The sequence below is a fragment of the Pseudophryne corroboree genome, chromosome 8, assembly GCF_028390025.1.
Source record: "Pseudophryne corroboree isolate aPseCor3 chromosome 8, aPseCor3.hap2, whole genome shotgun sequence".
Taxonomy (NCBI): Eukaryota; Metazoa; Chordata; class Amphibia; order Anura; family Myobatrachidae; genus Pseudophryne; species Pseudophryne corroboree.
In genome coordinates, this window is record NC_086451.1 from 249492433 (window position 1) to 249510162 (window position 17730).

A 17730-nucleotide genomic window follows, 5' to 3' on the forward strand; every position below is an offset into this window, starting at 1 on the left:
TATCTATATTCTGCTTCTGCACATAACTATCTGCAGGAACATGTGATCTGCCTCAAACCAACACCGGAATGTTACCCTTAAAATACCCTACAGCTGGATACCAAACACCACCTTATGACCTTGTTCTGTCCCCTCCTATTCTGTAAAGGTGAATCCCTTTGTTCTGTTACCATCTAAACAGCTATTACTTTCTGATGTGATGCAAGGAGACTATGTGTACATTGTGCACTAATTGGATTAAATATGTAACGTGTTTTGATGGCTCTCCATGCGTACACAAACTCTACCGTAAATACCCATACCACGCTCTGATGCGCACGACCGCGGGAGCGACCATACGCAAATTGCGAATATGTGCACGCACAGCAGAACAAGTACACGCGCGGAGGCCATCTGTGTGTAGTTCGTACGTGATGTGTGTACTGCAATATTTTTCGACTTTCACAATGGAGAGTGCTACTAGTAAAGAATACCCTAAAAAATAAGAATTTACTTACCGATAATTCTATTTCTCGGAGTCCGTAGTGGATGCTGGGGTTCCTGAAAGGACCATGGGGAATAGCGGCTCCGCAGGAGACAGGGCACAAAAAGTAAAGCTTTTCCAGATCAGGTGGTGTGCACTGGCTCCTCCCCCTATGACCCTCCTCAAGACTCCAGTTAGGTACTGTGCCCGGACGAGCGTACACAATAAGGGAGGATTTTGAATCCCGGGTAAGACTCATACCAGCCACACCAATCACACCGTACAACTTGTGATCTAAACCCAGTTAACAGTATGATAACAGAGGAGCCTCTGAAAGATGGCTCCCTAAACAATAACCCGAATTAGTTAACAATAACTATGTACAAGTATTGCAGATAATCCGCACTTGGGATGGGCGCCCAGCATCCACTACGGACTCCGAGAAATAGAATTATCGGTAAGTAAATTCTTATTTTCTCTATCGTCCTAGTGGATGCTGGGGTTCCTGAAAGGACCATGGGGATTATACCAAAGCTCCCAAACGGGCGGGAGAGTGCGGATGACTCTGCAGCACCGAATGAGAGAACTCCAGGTCCTCCTTTGCCAGGGTATCAAATTTGTAGAATTTTACAAACGTGTTCTCCCCTGACCACGTAGCTGCTCGGCAGAGTTGTAATGCCGAGACCCCTCGGGCAGCCGCCCAAGATGAGCCCACCTTCCTTGTGGAATGGGCCTTAACAGATTTAGGCTGTGGCAGGCCTGCCACAGAATGTGCAAGTTGAATTGTGTTACAAATCCAACGAGCAATCGACTGCTTAGAAGCAGGCGCACCCAACTTGTTGGGTGCATACAGTATAAACAGCGAATCAGATTTTCTGACTCCAGCCGTCCTTGAAATGTATATTTTTAAAGCTCTGACAACGTCCAACAACTTGGAGTCCTCCAAGTCGCTTGTAGCCGCAGGCACTACAATAGGCTGGTTCAGGTGAAACGCTGATACCACCTTAGGGAGAAAATGCGGACGCGTCCGCAGCTCTGCCCTATCCGAATGGAAAATTAAATAAGGGCTTTTATAAGATAAAGCCGCCAGTTCAGATACTCTCCTGGCGGACGCCAGGGCCAGTAACCTAGTCACTTTCCATGTGAGATATTTCAAATCCACATCTTTTAGTGGTTCAAACCAATGGGATTTGAGGAAATCTAAAACTACATTTAGATCCCACGGTGCCACCGGAGGCACCACAGGAGGCTGTATATGCAGTACTCCCTTGACAAAAGTCTGGACCTCAGGAACTGAGGCCAATTCTTTTTGGAAGAATATTGACAGGGCCGAAATTTGAACCTTAATAGATCCCAATTTGAGACCCATAGACAATCCTGATTGCAGGAAATGTAGGAAACGACCCAGTTGAAATTCCTCCGTCGGAGCACTCCGATCCTCGCACCACGCAACATATTTCCGCCAAATGCGGTGATAATGCTTCGCGGTGACTTCCTTTCTTGCCTTAATCAAGGTAGGAATGACTTCTTCTGGAATGCCTTTTCCTTTTAGGATCTGGCGTTCAACCGCCATGCCGTCAAACGCAGCCGCGGTAAGTCTTGGAATAGACACGGTCCCTGCTGAAGCAGGTCCTGTCTTAGAGGTAGAGGCCACGGATCGTCCGTGACCATCTCTTGAAGTTCCGGGTACCAAGACCTTCTTGGCCAATCCGGAGCCACTAGTATCGTTCTTACTCCGCTTTGCCTTATGATTCTCAATACCTTTGGTATGAGAGGCAGAGGAGGAAACACATACACCGACTGGTACACCCAAGGTGTTACCAGCGCGTCCACAGCTATTGCCTGCGGATCTCTTGACCTGGCGCAATACCTGTCCAGTTTTTTGTTGAGGCGAGACGCCATCATGTCCACCATTGGTCTTTCCCAACGGTTTATTAGCATGTGGAAAACTTCTGGATGAAGTCCCCACTCTCCCGGGTGAAGATCGTGTCTGCTGAGGAAGTCTGCTTCCCAGTTGTCCACTCCCGGGATGAACACTGCTGACAGTGCTATCACGTGATTCTCCGCCCAGCGAAGGATCCTGGCAGCTTCTGCCATTGCACTCCTGCTTCTTGTGCCGCCCTGTCTGTTTACATGGGCGACTGCCGTGATGTTGTCCGACTGGATCAACACCGGTCTTCCTTGAAGCAGAGGTTCCGCCTGGCTTAGAGCATTGTAGATTGCTCTTAGTTCCAGAATGTTTATGTGAAGAGACTTTTCCAGGCTCGACCACACTCCCTGGAAGTTTCTTCCTTGTGTGACTACTCCCCAGCCTCTCAGGCTGGCGTCCGTGGTCACCAGGATCCAATCCTGTATGCCGAATCTGCGGCCCTCCAATAGATGAGCCCTCTGCAACCACCACAGAAGAGATACTCTTGTCCTTGGAGACAGGGTTATCCGCAGGTGCATCTGAAGATGCGACCCTGACCATTTGTCCAACAGATCCCTTTGGAAAATTCTTGCATGGAATCTGCCGAATGGAATTGCTTCGTAAGAAGCCACCATTTTTCCCAGGACTCTTGTGCATTGATGTACAGACACCTTTCCTGGTTTTAGGAGATTCCTGACCAGGTCGGATAACTCCTTGGCTTTTTCCTCGGGAAGAAAAACCTTTTTCTGAACCGTGTCCAGAATCATCCCTAGGAACAGCAGACGAGTTGTCGGCATTAATTGGGATTGTGGAATATTCAGAATCCATCCGTGCTGCTTTAGCACCTCTTGAGATATTGCTAATCCCATCTCTAGCTGTTCTCTGGACCTTGCCCTTATTAGGAGATCGTCCAAGTATGGGATAATTAATACGCCTTTTCTTCGAAGAAGAATCATCATCTCGGCCATTACCTTTGTAAAGATCCGAGGTGCCGTGGACAAACCAAACGGCAGCGTCTGAAACTGATAGTGACAGTTTTGTACAACGAACCTGAGGTACCCCTGGTGTGAGGGGTAAATTGGAACGTGGAGATACGCATCCTTGATGTCCAAGGATACCATAAAGTCCCCTTCTTCCAGGTTCGCTATCACTGCTCTGAGTGACTCCATCTTGAACTTGAACTTCTTTATGTACAGGTTCAAGGACTTCAGATTTAGAATAGGCCTTACCGAGCCATCCGGCTTCGGTACCACAAATAGAGTGGAATAATACCCCTTCCCTTGTTGTAGAAGAGGTACCTTGACTATCACCTGCTGAGAGTACAGCTTGTGAATGGCTTCCAAAACCGTCTCCCTTTCGGAAGGGGACGTTGGTAAAGCAGACTTCAGGAAACGGCGAGGTGGATCTGTCTCTAATTCCAACCTGTACCCCTGAGATATTATCTGCAGGATCCAGGGATCTACCTGCGAGTGAGCCCACTGCGCGCTGTAATTTTTGAGACGACCTCCCACCGTCCCCGAGTCCGCTTGAGAAGCCCCAGCGTCATGCTGAGGCTTTTGTAGAAGCCGGGGAGGGCTTCTGTTCCTGGGAAGGAGCTGCCTGTTGCTGTTTCTTCCCTCGACCTCTGCCTCGTGGCAGATATGAATAGCCCTTTGCTCTCTTATTTTTAAAGGAACGAAAGGGCTGCGGATGAAAAGTCGGTGCCTTTTTCTGTTGGGGAGTGACTTGAGGTAGAAAGGTGGATTTCCCGGCTGTAGCCGTGGCCACCAAATCTGATAGACCGACTCCAAATAACTCCTCCCCTTTATACGGCAAAACATCCATATGCCGTTTTGAATCCGCATCGCCTGTCCACTGTCGCGTCCATAAAGCTCTTCTGGCCGAAATGGACATAGCACTTACCCGTGATGCCAGTGTGCAGATATCCCTCTGTGCATCACGCATATAAAGAAATGCATCCTTTATTTGTTCTAACGACAGTAAAATATTGTCCCTGTCCAGGGTATCAATATTTTCAATCAGGGACTCTGACCAAACTACCCCAGCACTGCACATCCAGGCAGACGCTATAGCTGGTCGTAGTATAACACCTGCATGTGTGTATATACTTTTTTGGATATTTTCCATCCTCCTATCTGATGGATCTTTAAGTGCGGCCGTCTCAGGAGAAGGTAACGCCACTTGTTTTGATAAGCGTGTTAGCGCCTTGTCCACCCTAGGAGGTGTTTCCCAGCGCTCCCTAACCTCTGGCGGGAAAGGGTATAATGCCAATAATTTCTTTGAAATTATCAGCTTTTTATCAGGGGCAACCCACGCTTCATCACACACGTCATTTAATTCTTCTGATTCAGGAAAAACTATAGGTAGTTTTTTCACACCCCACATAATACCCTGTTTAGTGGTACCTGTAGTATCAGCTAAATGTAACGCCTCCTTCATTGCCAAAATCATATAACGTGTGGCCCTACTGGAAAATACGGTTGATTGGTCACCGTCACCACAGGAATCAGTGCCTGTGTCTGGGTCTGTGTCGACCGACTGAGGCAAAGGGCGTTTTACAGCCCCTGACGGTGTTTGAGGCGCCTGGACAGGCACTAATTGATTGTCCGGCCGCCTCATGTCGTCAAACGACTGCTTAAGCGAGTTGACGCTATCCCGTAATTCCACAAATAAAGGCATCCATTCTGGTGTCGACCCCCTAGGAGGTGACATCCCCATATTTGGCAATTGCTCCGCCTCCACACCAATATCGTCCTCATACATGTCGACACACACGTACCGACACACAGCAGACACACAGGGAATGCTCTAAACGAAGACAGGACCCACTAGCCCTTTGGGGAGACAGAGGGAGAGTCTGCCAGCACACACCAAAAAGCGCTATATATGACAGGGATAGCCTTATAATAAGTGCTCCCTTATAGCTGCTTTATATATATCAAGATATTGCCATTAAATTTGCCCCCCCTCTCTGTTTTACCCTGTTTCTGTAGTGCAGTGCAGGGGAGAGACCTGGGAGCCGTCCTGACCAGCGGAGCTGTGAGAGGAAATGGCGCCGTGTGCTGAGGAGATAGGCCCCGCCCCTTTTTCGGCGGGCTCGTCTCCCGCTATTTTGTGAATACAGGCAGGGGTTAAATATCTCCATATAGCCTCTGGGGGCTATATGTGAGGTATTTTTAGCCTTTTAATAGGTTTTCATTTGCCTCCCAGGGCGCCCCCCCCCAGCGCCCTGCCCCTTTTTCGGCGGCCTCGTCTCCCGCTCTTAACGGATTCTGGCAGGGGTTAAATATCTCCATATAGCCTCCGGAGGCTATATGTGAGGTATTTTTAGCCAAAATAGGTTTTCATTTGCCTCCCAGGGCGCCCCCCCCCAGCGCCCTGCACCCTCAGTGACTGCGTGTGAAGTGTGCTGAGAGGAAAATGGCGCACAGCTGCAGTGCTGTGCGCTACCTTTAGAAGACTGCAGGAGTCTTCAGCCGCCGATTCTGGACCTCTTCTTACTTCAGCATCTGCAAGGGGGCCGGCGGCGCGGCTCCGGTGACCATCCAGGCTGTACCTGTGATCGTCCCTCTGGAGCTGATGTCCAGTAGCCAAGAAGCCAATCCATCCTGCACGCAGGTGAGTTCACTTCTTCTCCCCTCTGTCCCTCGTTGCAGTGATCCTGTTGCCAGCAGGAATCACTGTAAAATAAAAAACCTAAGCTAAACTTTCTCTAAGCAGCTCTTTATGAGAGCCACCTAGAATTGCACCCTTCTCGGCCGGGCACAAAAATCTAACTGGAGTCTGGAGGAGGGTCATAGGGGGAGGAGCCAGTGCACACCACCTGATCTGGAAAAGCTTTACTTTTTGTGCCCTGTCTCCTGCGGAGCCGCTATTCCCCATGGTCCTTTCAGGAACCCCAGCATCCACTAGGACGATAGAGAAAAAGGAGTGTAAAAGGTAAGTATTTTATGGACCTGTTGTGTCTTGTTCAGTCAGCAATAAAAAGGATTTTTTTTCTTAATTAAACTATAAATATTACAATAAAAATATAGTGTTTACAGATTAAGGGGCACATGTATTAATAACCGAGGCACTACAGCAATTATTAACAATCTGTACCACAACGGATGTTTTCATTGTGCATGAAACTATCCCTGCTATGTACAGTACTAATGTTATTGTGCAGGCGGGTGTAGTACGGCTGACCGGCGGTCAGGAGACCGCCGGTCAGCTTACCAACGGTCAGGAGACCGCCGGTCAGCTTACCGACGCCAGGATCCCGGCTGCATACCGACGCCGGGATCCCGGCGGGGAGGGGCGAGTGCAGCAAGCCCCTTGCGGGCTCGCTGCGCTCGCCACGCCACGGGTTCTATTCCCACTCTATGGGTATCGTGGACACCCACGAGTGGAAATAGTCCCTGTTGGTCGGCATGCCGACCATCGGGATAGTGAGCCGTCGGGATGGTGGAGGAGGTCATGTGACTGTCGGTCACATGAATACCACCCGTGCAGGGACAGTGGTAGCATACCCTCCCCTCCACCTGTACCTTTTGGCAGGTACAGTACCTTTTTTTATGGTCTGTACCGATTTTTGACTCTCCAAACTTCCATTGAAAAATAAGAATTTACTTACCGATAATTCTATTTCTCATAGTCCGTAGTGGATGCTGGGACTCCGTCAGGACCATGGGGAATAGCGGGCTCCGCAGGAGACAGGGCACATCTAAATAAAGCTTTTAGGATCACATGGTGCGTACTGGCTCCTCCCCCTATGACCCCCCTCCAAGCCTCAGTTAGGTACTGTGCCCGGACGAGCGTACACAATAAGGAAGGATCTTGAATCCCGGGTAAGACTCATACCAGCCACACCAATCACACCGTACAACTTGTGATCTGAATCCAGTTAACAGTATGATAACAAAAAACGAAGTAGCCTCTGAAAAGATGGCTCACAACAATAGTAATAACCCGATCTTTGTAACAATAACTATGTACAAGTATTGCAGACAATCCGCACTTGGGATGGGCGCCCAGCATCCACTACGGACTATGAGAAATAGAATTATCGGTAAGTAAATTCTTATTTTCTCTAACGTCCTAGTGGATGCTGGGACTCCGTCAGGACCATGGGGATTATACCAAAGCTCCCAAACGGGCGGGAGAGTGCGGATGACTCTGCAGCACCGAATGAGAGAACTCCAGGTCCTCCTTAGCCAGAGTATCAAATTTGTAAAATTTTACAAACGTGTTCTCCCCTGACCACGTAGCTGCTCGGCAAAGTTGTAATGCCGAGACCCCTCGGGCAGCCGCCCAAGATGAGCCCACTTTCCTTGTGGAGTGGGCCTTTACAGATTTAGGCTGTGGCAGGCCTGCCACAGAATGTGCAAGTTGGATTGTGCTACAGATCCAACGTGCAATCGTCTGTTTAGACGCAGGAGCACCCATCTTGTTGGGTGCATACAATATAAACAACGAGTCAGATTTTCTGACTCCAGCTGTCCTTGAAATATATATATTTTTAATGCTCTGACAACGTCCAGTAACTTGGAGTCCTCCAAGTCGCTAGTAGCCGCAGGCACCACAATAGGCTGGTTCAAGTGAAAAGCCGAAACCACCTTAGGGAGAAAATGAGGACGTGTCCGCAGTTCTGCCCTGTCCGAATGGAAAATCAGATATGGGCTTTTGTATGATAAAGCCGCCAACTCTGAAACTCTCCTGGCTGAAGCCAGGGCCAATAGCATGGTTACCTTCCATGTAAGGTATTTTAAATCTACCGATTTTAGAGGCTCAAACCAATGAGATTTGAGAAAATTCAAAACTACGTTCAAATCCCACGGTGCCACTGGAGGCACTATTGGGGGTTGTATATGTAGTACACCTTTGACAAAAGTTTGTACTTCAGGCACTGATGCCAATTCCTTCTGGAAGAAGATTGATAAGGCCGAAATTTGAACTTTAATGGACCCCAATTTTAGGCCCATAGACAATCCTGCTTGCAGGAAATGTAAGAATCGACCCAATTGAAATTCTTCCGTTGGAGCCTTCTTGGCCTCACACCACGCAACATATTTTCGCCAAATGCGGTGATAATGTTGTACAGTCACTTCCTTTCTAGCCTTAATCAAGGTAGGAATAACTTCCTCTGGAATGCCCTTTTCTTTTAGAATCCGGCGTTCAACCGCCATGCCGTCAAACGCAGACGCGGTAAGTCTTGGAACATACAAGGTCCCTGCTGAAGCAGATCCCTTCTTAGAGGTAGAGGCCATGGATCCTCCGTGAGCATCTCTTGAAGTTCCGGATACCAAGTTCTTCTTGGCCAGTCCGGAGCCACCAGTATTGTTCTTACTCCTCTTTTCCGTATAATTCTCAGTACCTTTGGTATGAGAGGCAGAGGAGGGAACACATACACTGACTGGTACACCCACGGTGTTACCAGAGCGTCCACAGCTATTGCCTGAGGGTCTCTTGACCTGGCGCAATATCTGTCCAATTTTTTGTTGAGGCGAGACGCCATCATGTCCACCTTTGGTCTTTCCCAACGGTTCACAATCATGTGGAAGACTTCTGGATGAAGTCCCCACTCTCCCGGGTGAAGGTCGTGTCTGCTGAGGAAGTCTGCTTCCCAGTTGTCCACTCCCGGGATGAACACTGCTGACAGTGCTATGACATGATTCTCCGCCCAGCGCAGAATCCTTGCAGCTTCTGTCATTGCTCTTCTGCTTCTCGTGCCGCCTTGTCGGTTTACGTGGGCGACTGCCGTGATGTTGTCCGACTGGATCAACACCAGCTGACCCTGAAGCAGCGATTTTGCCAGGCTTAGAGCATTGTAGATCGCTCTTAGCTCCAGTATATTTATGTGAAGGGACGTCTCCAGGTTTGACCACACGCCCTGGAAGTTTCTTCCCTGTGTGACTGCTCCCCAGCCTCGTAGGCTGGCATCCGTAGTCACCAGGACCCAGTCCTGTATGCCGAATCTGCGGCCCTCTAACAGATGGGCACTCTGCAACCACCACAGGAGAGACAACCTTGTTCTTGGTGACAGTGTTATCCGCTGATGCATGTGCAGATGCGATCCGGACCATTTGTCCAGCAGATCCCACTGAAATGTCCGTGCATGGAATCTGCCGAATGGAATCGCTTCGTAAGAAGCCACCATCTTTCCCAGGACTCTTGTGCATTGATGTACTGACACAGTTCCTGGTTTTAGGAGGTTCCTGACAAGTTCGGATAACTCCCTTGCTTTCTCCTCCGGGAGAAACACCTTTTTCTGAACCGTGTCCAGAATCATTCCCAGGAACAGCAGACGAGTTGTCGGGGTCAATTGAGATTTTGGAAGATTCAGAATCCACCCGTGTTGCTGAAGCACTACCTGGGTTAGTGCTACACCGACTTCCAGCTGTTCTCTGGACTTTGCCCTTATCAGGAGATCGTCCAAGTAAGGGATAATTAATACGCCTTTTCTTCGTAGAAGAACCATCATTTCGGTCATTACCTTGGTAAAGACCCGAGGGGCCGTGGACAAACCAAACGGCAGCGTTTGAAACTGATAATGACAGTCTTGTATCACGAACCTGAGATACCCTTGGTGTGAGGGGTAAATTGGGACATGCAGATAAGCATCTTTTATGTCCAGGGACACCATGAAGTCCCCTTCTTCCAGATTCGCTATCACTGCTCTGAGTGACTCCATCTTGAACTTGAATTTCTGTATGTACAGGTTCAAGGATTTCAGGTTTAGAATAGGTCTTACCGAACCGTCCGGCTTCGGTACCACAAATAGTGTGGAATAATACCCCTTTCCCTGTTGTAGGAGGGGTACCTTGACTATCACCTGCTGAGAATACAGCTTGTGAATGGCTTCCAAAACCGACGTCCTTTCTGAGGGAGACGTTGGTAAAGCAGACTTTAGGAACCGGCGAGGGGGAGACCTTTCGAACTCCAACATGTAACCCTGAGATATTATCTGCAGGATCCACGGGTCCACTTGTGAGCGAGCCCACTGATTGCTGAAAATCTTGAGTCGACCCCCCACCGCTCCTGAGTCCGCTTGTAAAGCCCCAGCGTCATGCTGATGGCTTTGTAGAACCCGGGGCGGGCTTCTGGTCCTGGGCAGGGGCTGCTTGCTGCCCTCTCTTACCCTTTCCTCTGCCTCGCGGCAGATAAGACTGTCCTTTTGGTAGCTTGTTTTTATAGGAGCGAAAGGACTGCGGCTGAAAAGACGGTGTCTTTTTCTGTTGGGAGGGGGTCTGAGGTAAAAAAGTGGATTTGCCGGCAGTTGCCGTGGCCACCAGGTCCGAAAGACCGACCCCAAATAATTCCTCTCCTTTATATGGCAATACTTCCATATGCCTTTTGGAATCCGCATCACCTGACCACTGTCGCGTCCATAAACTTCTTCTGGCAGATATGGACATCGCGCTTACTCTTGATGCTAGAGTACAAATATCCCTCTGAGCATCTCGCATATAAAGAAAAGCATCCTTTAATTGCTCTAGAGTCAATAAAATACTGTCCCTATCCAGGGTATCAATATTTTCAGTCAGAGAATCCAACCACACTACCCCAGCACTGCACATCCAGGCTGAGGCTACTGCCGGTCGCAGTATAACACCAGTATGTGTGTATATACTCTTCAGTGTAGTTTCCAGCCTCCTATCTGCTGGATCCTTGAGGGCGGCCGTATCAGGAGACGGCAACGCCACTTGCTTTGATAAACGTGTGAGCGCCTTATCCACCCTAGGGGGTGTTTCCCAGCGCACCCTAACCTCTGGTGGGAAAGGGTATAATGCCAATAACTTCTTGGAAATTAGCAGTTTTCTATCTGGGTTAACCGACGCTTCGTCACACACGTCATTCAATTCCTCTGATTCTGGAAAAGCTACAGGTAGTTTTTTCACCCCCCACATAATACCCCTTTTTGAGGTACCAGCAGTATCAGAGATCTGCAAAGCCTCCTTCATTGCCGTGATCATATAACGTGTGGCCCTATTGGAAAATACGTTTGTTTCTTCACCGTCGACACTAGATTCATCTGTGTCGGTACCCGTGTCGACTGACTGAGGTAAGGGACGTTTTACAGCCCCTGACGGTGTCTGAGACGCCTGAGCCGGTACTAACTGGTTTTCCGGCCGTCTCATTTCGTCAACTGACTTTTGTAATGTGCTAACATTATCACGTAATTCCATAACTAAAGCCATCCATTCCGGTGTCGACTCCCTAGGGGGTGACATCACCATTACCGGCAATTGCTCTGCCTCCACACCAACATCGTCCTCATACATGTCGACACACACGTACCGACACACAGCAGCCACACAGGGAATGCTCTAATCGAAGACAGGACCCTCTTAGCCCTTTGGGGAGACAGAGGGAGAGTTTGCCAGCACACACCAAAAACGCTATAAATGTATATAAACAACCCTAGAAGGTGTTGTTTTTGATATAAGCGCTTTTAATAATAAGAATTTACTTACCGATAATTCTATTTCTCGGAGTCCGTAGTGGATGCTGGGGTTCCTGAAAGGACCATGGGGAATAGCGGCTCCGCAGGAGACAGGGCACAAAAAGTAAAGCTTTAGGATCAGGTGGTGTGCACTGGCTCCTCCCCCTATGACCCTCCTCCAAGCCAGTTAGGTACTGTGCCCGGACGAGCGTACACAATAAGGGAGGAATTTTGAATCCCGGGTAAGACTCATACCAGCCACACCAATCACACCGTACAACTTGTGATCTAAACCCAGTTAACAGTATGATAACAGCGGAGCCTCTGAAAAGATGGCTCACAACAATAATAACCCGATTTTTGTAACTATGTACAAGTATTGCAGATAATCCGCACTTGGGATGGGCGCCCAGCATCCACTACGGACTCCGAGAAATAGAATTATCGGTAAGTAAATTCTTATTTTCTCTATCGTCCTAGTGGATGCTGGGGTTCCTGAAAGGACCATGGGGATTATACCAAAGCTCCCAAACGGGCGGGAGAGTGCGGATGACTCTGCAGCACCGAATGAGAGAACTCCAGGTCCTCCTTAGCCAGGGTATCAAATTTGTAGGATTTTACAAACGTGTTTGCCCCTGACTAAATAACCGCTCGGCAAAGTTGTAAAGCCGAGACCCCTCGGGCAGCCGCCCAAGATGAGCCCACCTTCCTTGTGGAATGGGCATTTACATATTTTGGCTGTGGCAGGCCTGCCACAGAATGTGCAAGCTGAATTGTATTACACATCCAACTAGCAATAGTCTGCTTAAAAGCAAGAGCACCCAGTTTGTTGGGTGCATACAGGATAACAGCAAGTCAGTTTTCCTGACTCCAGCCGTCCTGGAACCTATATTTTCAGGGCCCTGACAACATCTAGCAACTTGGAGTCCTCCAAGTCCCTAGTAGGTGCAAGGCACCACAATAAGCTGGTTCAGGTGAAACACTGACACCACCTTAGGGAGAGAACTGGGGACGAGTCCGCAGCTCTGCCCTGTCCGAATGGACAAACAAATATGGGCTTTTTTGAGAAAAAAACCACCAATTTGACACTCGCCTGGTCCAGGCCAGGGCCAAGAACATGGTCACTTTTCATGTGAGATGCTTCAAATCCACAGATTTGACTGGTTTTAAACCAATGTGATTTGAAGAATCCCAGAACTACGTTGAGATCCCACAGTGCCACTGGAGGCACAAAAGAGGGTTGTATATGTAATACTCCCTTGACAAAGTTCTGGACTTCAGGAACTGAAGCCAATTCTTTCTGGAAGAAAATTGACAGGGCCGAAATTTGAACCTTAATGGACCCCAATTTGAGGCCCATAGACACTCCTGTTTGCAGGAAATGCAGGAATCGACCGAGTTGAAATTTCTTTGTGGGGCCTTCCTGGCCTCACACCACGCAACATATTTTCGCCACATGTGGTGATAATGTTGTGCGGTCACCTCCTTTCTGGCTTTGACCAGGGTAGGAATGACCTCTTCCGGAATGCCTTTTTCCCTTAGGATCCGGCGTTCCACCGCCATGCCAACAAACGCAGCTGCGGTAAGTCTTGGAACAGACATGGTACTTGCTGAAGCAAGTCCCTTCTTAGCGGCAGAGGCCATAAGACCTCTGTAAACATCTCTTGAAGTTCCGGGTACCAAGTCCTTCTTGGCCAATCCGGAGCCATGAGTATAGTTCTTACTCCTCTACGTCTTATAATTCTCAGCACCTTAGGTATGAGAAGCAGAGGAGGGAACACATACACCGACTGGTACACCCACGGTGTTACCAGAACGTCCACAGCTATTGCCTGAGGGTCTCTTGACCTGGCGCAATACCTGTCCCGTTTTTTGTTCAGACGGGACGCCATCATGTCCACCTTTGGTATTTCCCAACGGTTTACAATCATGTGGAAAAAACTTCCCGATGAAGTTTCCACTCTCCCGGGTGGAGGTCGTGCCTGCTGAGGAAGTCTGCTTCCCAGTTTCCATTCCCGGGATGAAACACTGCTGACAGTGCTATCACATGATTTTCCGCCCAGCGAAAAGTCCTTGCAGTTTTTGCCATTGCCCTCCTGCTTCTTGTGTCGCCCTGTCTGTTTACGTGGGCGACTGCCGTGATGTTTTTCCCACTGGATCAATACCGGCTGACCTTGAAGCAGAGGTCTTGCTAAGCTTAGAGCATTATAAATTTACCCTTAGCTCCAGTATATTTATGTGGAGAAAAGTCTCCAGACTTGATCACACTCCCTGGAAATTTTTTCCTTGTGTGACTGCTCCCCAGCCTCTCGGGCTGGGCTCCGTGGTCACCAGCATCCAATCCTGAATGCCGAATCTGCGGCCCTCTAGAAGATGAGCACTCTATAACCACCACAGGAGAGACACCCTTGTCCTTGGATATAGGGTTATCCGCTGATGCATCTGAAGATGCGATCCGGACCATTTGTCCAGCAGATCCCACTGAAAAGTTCTTGCGTGAAATCTGCCGAATGGAATTGCTTCGTAGGAAGCCACCATTTTCTACCAGGACCCTTGTGCAATGATGCACTGTTTTTAGGAGGTTCCTGACTAGCTCGGATAACTCCCTGGCTTTCTCTTTCGGGAGAAACACCTTTTTCTGGACTGTGTCCAGAATCATCCCTAGGCACAGCAGACGTGTCGTCGGGATCAGCTGCGATTTTGGAATATTTAGAATCCACCCGTGCTGTTGTAGCAGTATCCGAGATAGTGCTACTCCTACCTCCAACTGTTCCCTGGACTATGCCCTTATCAGGAGATCGTCCAAGTAAGGGATAATTAAGACGCCTTTTCTTCGAAGAAGAATCATCATTTCGGCCATTACCTTAGTAAAGACCCGGGGTGCCGTGGACAATCCAAACGGCAGCGTCTGAAACTGATAGTGACAGTTCTGCACCACGAACCTGAGGTACCCTTAGTGAGAAGGGCAAATTTGGGACATAGAGGTAAGCATCCCTGATGTCCCGGGACACTATATAGTCCCCTTCTTCCTGTTCGTTATCACTGCTCTGAGTGACTCCATCTTGATTTGAACCTTTGTAAGTGTTCAAAATTTTTTTTAGATTTAGAATAAGTCTCACCTAGCCTTCTGGCTTCAGTACCACAATATAGTGTGGAATAATACCCCTTTTCTTGTAGTAGGAGGGGTAATTTAATTATCACCTGCTGGGAATACAGCTTGTGAATTTTTTCCCATACTGCCTCCTTGTCGGAGGGAGACCTTGGTAAAGCAGACTTCAGGAGCCTGCGAAGGGGAAACGTCTCGACATTCCAATCTGTACCCCTGGGATACTACTTGTAGGATCCAGGGGTCCTGTACGGTCTCAGCGCCATGCTGAGAACTTGTCAGAAGCGGTGGAACGCTTCTGTTCCTGGGAATGGGCTGCCTGCTGCAGTCTTCTTCCCTTTCCTCTATCCCTGGGCAGATATGATCTTATAGGGACGAAAGGACTGAGGCTGAAAAGACGGTGTCTTTTTCTGCAGAGATGTGACTTAGGGTAAAAACGGTGGATTTTCCAGCAGTTGCCGTGGCCACCAGGTCCGATGGACCGACCCCAAATAACTCCTCTTCCTTTATACGGCAATACACCTTTGTGCCGTTTGGAATCTGCATCACCTGACCACTGTCGTGTCCATAACATCTTCTGGCAGTTATGGACATCGCATTTACTCTTGATGCCAGAGTGCAAATATCCCTCTGTGCATCTCGCATATATAGAAATGCATCCTTTAAATGCTCTATAGTCAATAAAATACTGTCCCTGTCAAGGGTATCAATATTTTTAGTCAGGGAATCCGACCAAGCCACCCCAGCTCTGCACATCCAGGCTGAGGCGATCGCTGGTCGCAGTATAACACCAGTATGTGTGTATATACTTTTTATGATATTTTCCAGCCTCCTGTCAGCTGGTCCTTGAGGACGGCCCTATCTATAGACGGTACCGCCACTTGTTTTGATAAGCGTGTGAGCGCCTTATCCACCCTAAGGGGTGTTTCCCAACGCGCCCTAACTTCTGGCGGGAAAGGGTATACCGCCCATAATTTTCTATCGGGGGGGAACCCACGCATCATCACACACTTTATTTAATTTATCTGATTCAGGAAAAACTATGGTAGTTTTTTCACATCCCACATAATACCCTCTTTTGTGGTACTTGTAGTATCAGAAATATGTAACACCTCCTTCATTGCCTTTAACGTGTGGCCCTAATAAGGAATACGTTTGTTTATTCACCGTCGACACTGGATTCAGTGTCCCTGTCTGTGTCTGTGTCGACCGACTAAAGTAAACGGGCGTTTTAAAACCCCTGACGGTGTTTTTGAGACGTCTGGACCGGTACTAATTGTTTGTCGGCCATCTCATGTCGTCAACCGACCTTGCAGCGTGTTGACATTATCACGTAATTCCCTAAATAAGCCATCCATTCCGGTGTCGACTCCCTAGAGAGTGACATCACCATTACAGGCAATTGCTCCGCCTCCTCACCAACATCGTCCTCCTACATGTCGACACACACGTACCGACACACAGCACACACACAGGGAATGCTCTGATAGAGGACAGGACCCACTAGCCCTTTGGAGAGACAGAGGGAGAGTTTGCCAGCACACACCAAAAACGCTATAATTATATAGGGACAACCTTATATAAGTGTTTTCCCTTATAGCATCTTTTTTATATATTTCTAACGCCAAATTAGTGCCCCCCCTCTCTGTTTTAACCCTGTTTCTGTAGTGCAGTGCAGGGGAGAGCCTGGGAGCCTTCCCTCCAGCCTTTCTGTGAGGGAAAATGGCGCTGTGTGCTGAGGAGATAGGCCCCGCCCCTTTTTCGGCGGCCTCGTCTCCCGCTCTTAACGGATTCTGGCAGGGGTTAAATATCTCCATATAGCCTCCGGAGGCTATATGTGAGGTATTTTTAGCCAAAATAGGTTTTCATTTGCCTCCCAGGGCGCCCCCCTCCCAGCGCCCTGCACCCTCAGTGACTGCCGTGTGAAGTGTGCTGAGAGGAAAATGGCGCACAGCTGCAGTGCTGTGCGCTACCTTTAGAAGACTGAGGAGTCTTCTGCCGCCGATTCTGGACCTCTTCTTATTTCAGCATCTGCAAGGGGGCCGGCGGCAAGGCTCCGGTGACCATCCAGGCTGTACCTGTGATCGTCCCTCTGGAGCTGATGTCCAGTAGCCAAGAAGCCAATCCATCCTGCACGCAGGTGAGTTCACTTCTTCTCCCCTAAGTCCCTCGTTGCAGTGATCCTGTTGCCAGCAGGACTCACTGTAAAATAAAAAACCTAAGCTAAACTTTTCTAAGCAGCTCTTTAGGAGAGCCACCTAGATTGCACCCTTCTCGGCCGGGCACAAAAATCTAACTGGCTTGGAGGAGGGTCATAGGGGGAGGAGCCAGTGCACACCACCTGATCCTAAAGCTTTACTTTTTGTGCCCTGTCTCCTGCGGAGCCGCTATTCCCCATGGTCCTTTCAGGAACCCCAGCATCCACTAGGACGATAGAGAAATATCAATATCGCCAAATTATGCCCCCCTTCTCTTTGTTACCCTGTTTCTGTAGTGCAGTGCAGGGGAGAGTCCTGGGAGCCTTCCTCACCAGCGGAGCTGAGCAGGAAAATGGCGCTGAGTGCTGAGGAGAATAAGCTCCGCCCCTTTTTCGGCGGGCTTTTCTCCCGGGTTTTAAGAAAACTGGCCTGGGTTAAATACATACATATAGCCTTAATGGCTATATGTGATGTATTTATTTTGCCACTAAAGGTATTTAATATTGCTGCCCAGGGCGCCCCCAGCAGCGCCCTGCACCCTCCGTGACTGAATCAGTGAGACGTGTAGCAACAATGGCGCACAGCTGCAGTGCTGTGCGCTACCTTCATGAAGACTGAGGAGTCTTCTGC